At 36.8% G+C, this 11899-nt stretch overlaps 1 protein-coding gene across 1 annotated transcript in view; it reads right to left on the bottom strand.

Annotated features, from left to right (window-relative positions):
* LOC115307803 overlaps positions 1 to 11899 on the bottom strand; it is a 178638-nt gene that overhangs the window by 88846 nt on the left and 77893 nt on the right.

Below are 11899 nucleotides of genomic sequence, written 5' to 3'. Positions count from 1 at the left end.
GCCCAGGGAAGTAGTGGATTCTCCGTCCCTGGAGATTTTTAAAAAGAGACTGAATGTGGCACTTAGTGCCATGGTCTAGTAACCACAGCAGTAGTGGATCAAGGGTTGGACTTGATGATCTCGAAGGTCCCTTCCAACGCAGCTGATTCGATGATTCTATGATTCTATGATACAATACTTAAATTATTTCATAAATATTTTCATAATTATTTCATAATTATTTCATAATTTAATGAAAATACAAGCTGTAACATGCTTTAATATGCATGTCAAATGTTAGCTAGTGCATTTTTAACTACCTAAGAGACCGCAATTGATCATATTTTATTCCCAGTTCTTCCCAGAAGGGTAAATATTCAGATTCCGAACAGCTGACTTTTTTGAGGGAACCAATCACAAGATTTCTGAATATGGTCACATCAGCATCTTTGCTATTTAAATTTCCTTGGGATTTGCATTATACAATATTCGTTCTCAAAGCTAGACTTCTCACGTTGTTTTATTTCCAAACCGTAAGAGCCAAAATATTCAGAGTCAAAATTACAATGAGGAAGTTACAGAAGAGAAAAAAATATGATATAACTGTCAGGCAAAAAAATGCTATAAATAACTTTTTAAATATGAGAAAAACATCAAAGTATGAAACACTTAAGCATTTAAATATCCTGTTCCAGTAAATACTTTTAACTCCCCTGTGAGACAATGACAATCAGTTCCAAGATGATACTTAATCAGGAAGGATAATCTGGATAGGATATCGAATCAGGACACAGGTAATCTAGCTGAATTCAACAAAGAATTTAGGCATCTGACTTTCAGAGTTGCTACTGTTCAGTTGTTACTTCTTCCCAATGGTATATATATTACCTGTGTTACATTGTTGGATTGAAATTTTCTGAAGTTTTCTGCTTCTGGGCATCCTAAGAACTGTTGCAGGATGAACAATCCAGCATAAATATATTCTGTTTGCAAGCAGTCCACTGAGAGACTTGGCTGACCTGTTGGATCCTCTGGGAACATAACAAATGCTTTCTTTCAGAAGAATTATCTTATACTACAACAAAATAATCATTGGAACACTCATTCAGAAATAGTGCCTTCGTCTCCTTGCAAAAAAACAAGAATATCAAAGCCACTTCTCAAGTTAGCACCAGGATAGGGAAGACTGCTGCTGATGGTACACAAGCCTGCAGGAAAGAGGAATGTCTGGAGAAGGATGGCACTGGGACTGGCTTCCCATGTCCTGCATAAGTGTTCCAATCAAGATGTGTTTAACGATCAGGTGGATAACCAACCCCTCATTTGTCTGAAGATAAAAGGATCTGATATTGAATTTGCTTAGCTCCACTTCAAAAATTGAATATTGAATTTTAAAGAAGTAAGAGTGTGTGCCAGTAGTGGTACATGGTGCCAGTGATGAGTACAGCCATATATGAAGGATAACTGTGCAGTCTAATAATTTATAGGTCCTGTAATTGTCTTGTTCATAGGTCTAGCATTTATAGTACATTTATAGGACTCTAGATGCTGTTGTAGTTCAGTTAATAATTTTGTCTCCTGCTTACTTATTCTGTACTTTTTACAGTACAGGAACTTTCTGCTGCATTTTACTATAGTTATTAGATCAGTTTGTACAACATATGACAGACAGTTTGGGGAGGGCCAGCAAGTTGATATGGCACAAGAACTCGAGTTCTGTCCTTGGTGATAGATGAGAAGGAATAAGCTTACTCTTAAGTAAACTCTTAAGTGCATAATAACTACTCAAAAGTAAGGTGTAGGAATGCCTTCTGAAAAAAAGTTTTTTTAAAACCAGCCAACCCATTCTTCAGAGTATGTATGAATCAGGAGTTTGTTTCTTTTTTTTGTATAGCAGGTTCACAGCCTTTTCTTTTACCTTTCCATTTTCTTAAATATAAAATTTCACACATTGTTTCCCATAGAGAATAAACAATGTGTGATATGACTGAGTAGTGCAGGTGAAGAGAAATGAATTTTCAGAGTTTACCTGATTTCTGGATTGCTTGGTATCAGAAACTTGAAAAAATGTGATGTTCTATGTAGGTCTTATTACATAAAATAATTTACAAACTGGACATATATTGTATACTACTCTGTTCTCAGGCTAAAATCTGAAGTTGCGGACAATTTAGGCAAAGCTGAGGGAAGCTTTGTGTGATGATAGGCATTGTAAAAAAAGAAAACAAATTGTAATTAATTACAATCCCCATTATAAACCCTAAATACCTGGTAAATCATATCAAAATTGTGCAACTCCCTACGTGCTTTAGGTTTCTAAACCAGAACTTACTATAAAAATAACTGAACTAATCATATTAGGTAACAGTTTAAGGAATTGTTTCTTTGATTTTCTAAATATTCCATCCCTGGACAGTAGACATAAAATCATCGTAGTAGTTAAGGCTCATCTGTTCTGTAATATAAGTGTTCCATAAGTTAGTTTTGACAAAAATAATGATTGCACATATAATATAGCACTGAAATATTCTCTCCTAACTTTCCATTTTGCTTGATTGTGCAAAACTCACTAGTAAAAATAAACACAAATTGAATCACAATAGGGAATGATTTGCAGTGGAATACGTGATATTGAAGCCTACATTATGAAATTTGAGGGAAATGTAAAAAAAAAAAAAATGACCAGTGTATTGAAAGACTCATTGGATAAAAAAGTAGTAATATTTTCCAGAACATTTCCATAGAGAAAAGAAAACCAGCAGATATCCTAGAAAATTTACGTTTGGCAGCTGGATTTATGATGTGCACGTGTTACTTAGCAAGAGGACTTCTCTGAACTAAGTGTTACTAAGAAAGGGTATCCTGTAGAGTAATTCATATTGTGATTAATGGCAAGAAATTTAGAGCAAGAAATAAATGTGGGTTATTAACAGAGTATGTGTTGTTTTGGTACATCTGCTTCATCTATTAGATTGTCATACATTTAAAACATAAGACAGATTGGTGTTAAGGGTCAGATTTTATTCCCATTTAAATAAGAATAGAGACCAGAGTCAGATACAAGTAGGCATGAGGCCTGTGTTAAAAGATTTCTGTTTCTTTTTGTGTGAGAGGAAAACTTAGTTTTCAAAACTAGTCCATGCTGAAGATTGTATATACTTCTCCACTTATTTGTAGTGGAGAAGATGCTCAAATATCCTTTCTAAGGAAAAGAATGAATCTATATATGTACTGTAAAGCCTCCAGAAAGCATAAGCAAGTGGTAACTGAAACCTACCTTCATGGACTTGGCTAGAGCATAGAAACAAAAAAGAGATATGGGTGGCTTTTCCTAACAAGGTAAGGTTTAACTGAAGATAATTGTTCAAAGTGCTTGCTTCCTTTTCTTCCTACCTTCTGTCTTTTGATTTTCATGGCCAGTCTTTGCGAACAAAGATTTGGGAAAGGTCATTACCCTTTGAGCCTGCACAGTGGATTTTTTAGGTGAGACACAGTGTGCGCTGAACTGAGCCCCCACCCTTTAATCCTAAGGTTCATCTGCCGGGGCTGAGCGAGCTTGGACGGTGGCAGAGAGGTCCTCAGGACGTAGGTGTGTTTAGAGTGACCTTCTCTTAGATGGATGTCCTTACAGGGCTGACGAGCTCCATCTGCCCGGAGGAGTTCCCTGACCGGGAATCAAACCTGGGCCGCGGCAGTGAGAGTGCTGCATCCTAACCACTAGACCACCAGGGGTCCTCCTTTTGATTTTACTCCACAGCATTTCACGTATCCTTAGCCCACACCATCATGATTTGTACAAATAGAGCCTGCTTATTAAGAAGAGAGAGAGAACCACACACCCAAAGTAACTTTCTTCATTTTCTAAAAGAAGCCATGCAAAATAAGATAAAGCAGGGACTCTGCTACTCTTTAGTTCATTTGTGCAAAACTATTTTATAGCATGATTGTCTTGTAAATAACCAACGCTTCTGAGCTGTGTGTGGGGATTGATTATTGCCACATGTGAACAGCCTAGAGCAGTTAAGAGCCAACTCAGTAGTAGTAAATCAGACCTTGAAAGAGCACTGCATTTGTTACCAGCCTATAAAAATCTTTCTCATCATGACCACCAGACATAAGCACAGAAACCCAAAGAGATATGTTATTCCACTGATATAATAATAAAAATACAACGTGCATTAATCATAACTGTTTCACTGCCTCTGTCAGCAAAATCATCCATTTTGAAGAAGACTGTGTACATTTTACAGGAATTCTGAAGGCTCCATCATACCAGGGAACCCCCAGAAGTGGTAACTTCTAGGTCTTTACAGCACAGCTAAATTTTTCGCCGTCAAAAGACAAAGTGAATGAGAGGAATGAGAGAATGAAAGAAAAAAATTACCTCTGGAAAATTATAAAAATGGCCCCTGGGATAAATAGGACAAGTTCAAAGCACATTTTTTGACAATTCTAGGAGAAAAACTACCACATATTCACGTGTATCTGTCCAGCTGTACATCTGTCAACTTCAGGTCTTTGAATGTACTGTAACCACACTGAAGAATAGACTTTCCACTTCCAGCCAAAGAGGTCCCTGGTCTCAGGAGCTCTAAGATAGCTCTAAACGGCCAGGCAATAATCTCTATGATGCTACACTTATGGCATGGACATCTGACTATACTGGGTGTCTGTCCAGATACTTATGAACTGAAAATTGTAAACTTACGACCCTGAACACTGGAATATTCTCAACTAATTTTTTTATGATCTTGCAGTTTCCTCACTGAAAGGAAGGACAGCAAGGATGCATAAAATAAACAACATAACAATGCTTGGTATATTGTTAGTCAATCCTTACTGACGCAAGTTCAGCAATAGTTATTTTTAGGCACCGAATAATTCCTACATTCATACTCTGTTGGGACTAAGAATTACTAAGTGTTATCCATGTGCTCAATACTTCACTGAATTACAGCTCAGTTTTCATTCCAGGGCCTGATAAAAACTTAAGGTACTAATGAAGGGAGACATTCCTTTGTGATATTCAATGGTGGTATCTCTGGTCAGGACAAATCAACAATTGCTACAAATTCTCATGTAAATCTTTTTGATCAGACAGTGGAGCACAGAAGACAAATCTCCTGGCTTCAGAAACAAGCATTTGAGGTGGCTGAGAAGAAAATACTATTTTCTGAAAACCCCTAAACTCATTTAAAGCCTTATTGACTTAAATGTCAAAAGTCGAATCCAAAACTTCTATTAAAAATAGTGTTCAAATAATAAAAATGTAATTTTGTTTTGAAGGTGATTTGCTAATCTATAGCTAAAAACATGCAGATGTGTGTTAAATTACTTTATTGACCCTCATAAGGAACTCAGTTTAGTGGGGGCAGGAATTGGAGTTTGCATTTTTAAGTGTTCATAATTGTGAAATAAAAGATTGCTTACCTCTGTGTGTATAACAGTGTTGTGTCTTAGTTCCTAAAAGTCTATTTATCTATCCTGAGGTGGTAGTTCTGGATGAGCAATTACGGCTTTATATAGGTTAGAAATCAGCTTCTAAACCTTGTCCACAGAAATCCTTTGTTTTCAGCTGGAAGCCAAGAAGTTTCATTACTGCTCTTCAGATAAAGTTTTGAAAAGGTAGGATGAGGAACCACAACCCCAGCAGAGCTGTGGCACTTGAAGCCAGCTGATAAGGCAGCCCCAGATTTAGGAGTTCCTCCATGTAGACAAGGTATCTGGTATCTAGTGTCCTATCTAAAGAAACTTCTCTAAGCTGTCGTGCATCCAGTAAATTTTTACAGGTTAGCACTTTCAAGTATGTGGTATTGATAGAACACAAATCCCCATTGTTTATTGAAAAAGTTCTCAATATCACAAAGCACTGAGTTGTTGCAATAAGATTACTCTGCAAGAAAGTTATCTCAACAGAATGGGCATCCAGTAATACATTATATTAGTGATTCAAAACTGAATGTGCTGGATTGGAATTAACGAACATTTTTTATTATTTTATTTTTATTATTTTTGCCACATCAGCCATAATTCATCAAAACTGGTTACCTCACCAGTCACTCAATATGGAAGGGAAATAAAACAGGTTGTTGCAATGTACACCATGCAGACCCTAATGAAATCAGTATGACTCCAATATTTAAAAATAATTTTTACAAAGGATCCTTTCCCAGACCACTGCTTTATGAAATCTGAGACCAGATCACTTTTAAGTGCTGGCATTGTTTATCATGATTTTGCATGGCTTTTTTTTTTTTTAAATTTTAGATTGATATGATGTATGACATTAACTCCAGAATACAGTGACATCTTTTTGTTAGGGAATCAAATAATAATGAAAAAATAAGAAGTGAAGTTGGGGAGCATTTCAGGCACTGCATGTAAAATATTGGGAATTACAACTGATCTATAGCAGTCAGCCTCTTAAAACAGTCCAGCAAAGCACAACACAGCACACACTCTGAAGTCATTGCCTTATGGATGTCTGGCAGCATACATTTTATTTGAACATCATCTTTTGCTGGAGAAGGTTTTAATTAAAGTGCTATTTAAGAATTATGCATTGTAAAATGAATTGTTCTTAAAGTAATGTGTAAAATTCATTGACTATATATAACATCTTAATGTTATGTGTTATGACAGATTTGAATGTATTTTCCTTTGTTTGGGATAATAATCTGGGTTGTCAGGAGACTTGTCTTTTTGCTTCTTTTGTACTGGGAAAATGTATAACAGAGGGTACCAAAGATGAACGAATTGCAGAACAATGTAATAAAAAATTAAGTTGACATATTTGAGAAAAGGAAACCCCACTCCTTTGTCAAAATTATGTTTATTAATGTGACATAAATACTGCACACACTTCTTATCAGTTAGGCACTGTAAACAAAAACATCTTTTTGCTCTATTTCCTAATCTGTGAAATGGCAATACAAGTGCTTATGGAAGAGATAAAAAAACCCAAAACTATTAAACACCAATAAGTGGTCACAACACCAATCTCGATGGAGTTCAAGAAGCGTTTGGATGATACTCTCAGGCACATGGTGTGATTCTGGGAGATGATCCTATTTAGGGCTAAGAGTTGCCTTGATGGACCTTGTGGGTCCCTCCCAATTCAGCATATTCTATGATTCTGTAAATGTAATGTAAATGTCTCTGCAGGTGAAGGCCTAGCAAAATAGTTCAAATATTCCACCAACACAGCAGTTATTATGACTGCATGACACCAAAAATTTTAAAGCACTTTCTGGTTGGCGAGTTCCCTGGTTTGCAAACACTGAAAAATAATGGGCAGAATTAAAAGTGGCTAAAACTGAAATTGCTATTAAAGATGAGGAGCAAAAGCCCTTGTAGTTTTAAAGATTAGATACTGATAATCCGAATGTATGAAAATTGAAAAATTACTATTTTTTCCTTTATAGGACTGTACTCTGGATAAATATGTATTTCTTTTTCTGTTCTAATTTTGACTGAAGAGACTTGACAGTGAATACGAAGTGTAGGATTTTTGTGTGTGCTTCTTTATAGTACATTAAAAGGCTGTAATTTATAAAAATAAAAAAACCTAGGTCATCTTAATTCAGTATAAATGTGGAAAACCGCAGGAGTGTGAAGATTTTATCTTCTTTACTGACAGATATAGAAATGAATGTTTTACACTGAAATTTGCATTTCTTGTGAAACACCTCTTCCACTGCCAAGGTTCTCTTTAAAAAACCATAATATATACAGAGTTTAATTTTTGGTAGCAATGAGAACAGTTGAGTGACATTTTTTCAAACCATGATGAGAAAGGTAAATCTTACTAGGTTACTTAAATGGATACAGTTTCATTTACTAAACATAGTACCTTTATTAATGAGATGCAAGGCCGGATATGCCATAGCGATTTAGAAGTAAAGAGGATCTAATAAAGGAATAAAATAATAAAAATTCCTCTGTCTTTTATATTATGAGGATTGCCTAACTGTCCTTTAACAGTAAACATTGCCAGATAACAAATCTGGCAAATCACTCCACTGTACCTTAGAATGTTTCTCATCAGCTCTCTAAAACGTCTTCCCTAGTCTGAAGCAGATTGTTACCTGGAGCACGGCAAGTGAGTACTGAACAATTAATTGTTTGCCAGAGCTCTGTACACGTATTCACTCACTCCAACTATGTTTAAAAACTCAAACCAAAAAATACAACTCTCTAAACTGCGACAGTAATATTCAATAAACTAGCCCAAAGTCTGGTTGAAGGAAATAAGTATACTTCTTTAAACTGTTAGTTTTACCATTTTGCATCAAAAAGTACTGAAAAGCATTGGCAACTACTATATGTATTGATAAGTTCTCAATTGCTTAGCAGTTGTCTAAGCACACTCCACTAAATTGAAGGTAAACCTTGAAGTGGTTTCAGCAGAGGCAGTAACTGAGCACTTTCCAAAGACTGCATCTGCATGTGGAAAAGCATAAAAGATTACTAATATATCATATGCTAGAATTGTCTGGTACTACATATTGTAAGACTGAGTTTTCAGTTGTGATTCTTACGTCTTTTAAACTGAAATTTTCTATGCTGAGCTTTAGCCTTGGGATGATCTTTCTTTGGAAAATTTAATGTCTCAGTTTGAAGAGACTGGAATGTTTGCTGAAGAGGATGAGTTATGAGACAAACCAAACTTCTCTCTCTCAGCAATTGTAAATTCAAAATTAAGGGGCTTTAATCAAGGAAGTGTGGAAAAAACCCAGAAGAAATAAAAACCCTTTATTAAAAAATAAATGTATGTTGGCAAGAACAGTAACAGAACACACAAAAAAACCTAGACAATAGTCCTGTACCCAAAAAGTCCCCTTCAAACAAAAGGAGAAGTCTGAATACTTCTCTGTCTTAGCGCAGTTCTAATCACAGTTGGCAGGGGACCCTGTTGGGTCACTGGAGGTGCAGAGCCTGCAGTACTCTGTGTTGACCTGCAGGGGGCGTTGTTGGGCTCTGGCGGTCACCACGCAGGAAGAGGGTCTGAGGGGGTGGTCTCGGGTTGTGGGAGAAACCGAAAAGAAAATGGAGCCCCTTCCCCCAATGGAAGAAGGGGGAAAGGAAAGTAGTCCACCCCCACGGAACTCACTGTTGTCCTCAGCTGACGGTGTCTCGCACAAAAACTCTCTGATGAAAACGCAGCATGTCCGAGCTGGAGACAAAGACAACTACACTGTCTCCATCCCAGAGAGAGAACCCAGCAAACTGACCTCTCCCTTCTGAGAAGAGCCAGCAATGCCCCCCCCCCCAAAACTCCTCCCCTCTCCCACTCCAGCCTTCAATGGGCCATTAGCTAGGAATTGGGCTTTGCCAGCCAGACCTTTTGTAAAGCTAGTTGACCCCCTTTCCATTCAAACTCCATCTTTCCTACATTGGGGCGGGGAAAGAAAAATTCCCCACAGTTTTATAACCTATAACATTTAAGCAAAAACAGCTCAGCTGTTTCCAAGAGTGAGGCCAGTGACAAGCATAAGATCTTGTTCATGAATGAAAATCTGATAACATTTGGTTTTTAACTAGAATCTTGAAGGAGGGACATGGGCATGCTATAGAATGATGGCTTATGGGCCAAGAATATAACTTATTCCTTTTGAAAACTAGCAAACCTACACACATTTCTGCAGGTTCTAAATCTTTGAATAATTGCCTTCTATATTTTCTCAAACTTGTAAGAGGACAGAGAATTATTCTGGAAGGTTAAATTTGCATGAGGTCTGCCTCAGCTGAGTGGTTCCTGACACAGGTGGGTCTCACAAGCCTAAGCTCTATCTCCTCATGCTAGATCTGGCTCACAGAGTTGGAATTTATGCAGCCCAAGCTTCTGCCAGGCAAGGAAACAAGATAACAATATATATAATGTGCAGGGAGCAGAAAGTTAAATCCAGCAAAATAAACAATATTATTACATTTTTCAAATGAAATTGATCTACAAAACATTGCAAACTGATCTTCTCACAATCTGTTCTTGCAGTTGTATTTCTAGAGTGTTTTTATCTCTGTGTGGACTTCAGTCTTGCTCAAAGGCAACCTTTTCCTTCTTATTGTAGTTCAAGTAACCAGGAGCCAGAAGCAGTCTTTGTGTCTTTTGGGCCAAAGATACATTTGTCAGGAATAGGAGAAACCAGGGAACTGGGGAGACTGTAGAAAGTGTTTGACAAAATCCAAGGAAAGGAGAAATAGGACTCTGCAAACCACTGGAGATGAAAAATAAAATCAAAGACTGGAATAAAAACTCCTTAATGTATCACACATTCTTCTGGGGTTGTATGTAAAACACAGGAATGGGTAATAGGAAGATGACACTAGGACCTGATGAGCAAGAAGACAGAGATTACACTGAAAAAACAATGAAGATTGAGACTATGGAGATTGAAAAACAGATCAGAAATAGAGGTTAGACAGAGACCACGAAAAATTGTGAATAAACAGCCTGGGATAGATGAAATCTTTATTGGAAAAAAATGAAGGGAACAGCCTGAATCACTGAAGTGAACACTACTCTAAAGCTTTGGATTTGAACTCCGGGCCTGAAACCTCACAATTCGTTTTTCACCCTATATCTGTGAAACGTGAAAGCAAAGGTTTGCATTAGTTTCTAGCATTGCACACTGGAGATGACAGTTCCTTACTTAAGTAAGCCTTACACAGTCGGTTCAAGTGACAGTCCTATGTGACTGATGGAACCTAAGGGACCTAATGTCAAGGACTTGGAGAAAAGGAGTATCAGGGAAGACCTTATTGCTACCTGAAAGGAGGTTGTAGGTGGGTAGCAAGTGAAAGGATGAGAGGAAACGACCATTATTTATGCCGGGGAGGGGAATTAGATCGGATATTAGGAAAAATTTCTTCACTGAAAGGGTGACCAGGCATTGGAATAGGATGCATAGGACGGTGGTAGAATCACCATCCCTGGAAACACTCAAAAGAGATATGGTTTAGTGAACACAAATAAATATTGGTTGTGCAAAAAAAAAAATTGATTCTACAGGAACAAAAATTATTTGCACAAGTTGAAAGATTGTTTAATAAATAAAGAGAACAAAGAGAGGGGAAAAAAAGCCTGAGTTCATGGTTAAAGCAATAATAATATCCTGGAACACTGTATTCCCTATTTATATTTTCACAGAATTAAAATGTAAACCAAATATTTTACAGTTGCATTAATTATGCAACTTCATGTTTGCACAATTATTTTCAGAAGTGATATGCTATCATATCACTGAACTTGTTCTTGAATATACAGGGAGTTATGCAATAACAGTTTTAAGAACTAAGGTTCTTCACATTTCATTTAGACATTCAGAATTAATGAATAATTTTGAGTATAATCATTTTCTGACTCACCTTCCTATTTCTAAGTGGGAATATTACTACTGCCTTACTTTGATGAATCATTGTGAAAACAAAGGAATAGCTATGAAGCACTAAAATACTATCTATGATGAGTCCCATCACCAAACCTGTCTCAAACAAAAACCCCCTCCACAAAAATGGAGAATGACTACAGTGCAGTAGTGAAGAAGAAAAAACAAAACCAGCTAGTGATTGAGAGGTCATGTGGAAACCCCTAATTTGTGAAAGAGCAGATCAGGACTTTCTCATAATGCTGCACGCAAACTACAGAAAAAAATATCCATTAAATTTGTCCAGACATCATCTAATGCTGACATTAGTGTTCTTCAACGGTAGCAGCAGTATATAGATGTGTACATGTATTTTTGCATATAGAGTATCATCATTAGTTAATACATATTAAAAAACCAACAACTATCTGCTTAGCTGCTTACTGGATGTCAGCAAAGAGAGGTGTACCCCCATACATGTACATGTATCCCCATAATAAAGCAAGCAGTTTGTTTGCCTACCTATACTATTTTAAAGCTAAACACATTCCTTA

The sequence above is a fragment of the Manacus vitellinus genome, unplaced genomic scaffold (genome assembly GCF_001715985.3).
Source record: "Manacus vitellinus isolate BGI_N305 unplaced genomic scaffold, ASM171598v3 scaffold_55_pilon, whole genome shotgun sequence".
Lineage (NCBI taxonomy): Eukaryota > Metazoa > Chordata > Aves > Passeriformes > Pipridae > Manacus > Manacus vitellinus.
The sequence above is the reverse complement of the archived record's forward strand: the minus strand, read 5'-3'. Positions and strand labels throughout refer to the sequence as shown.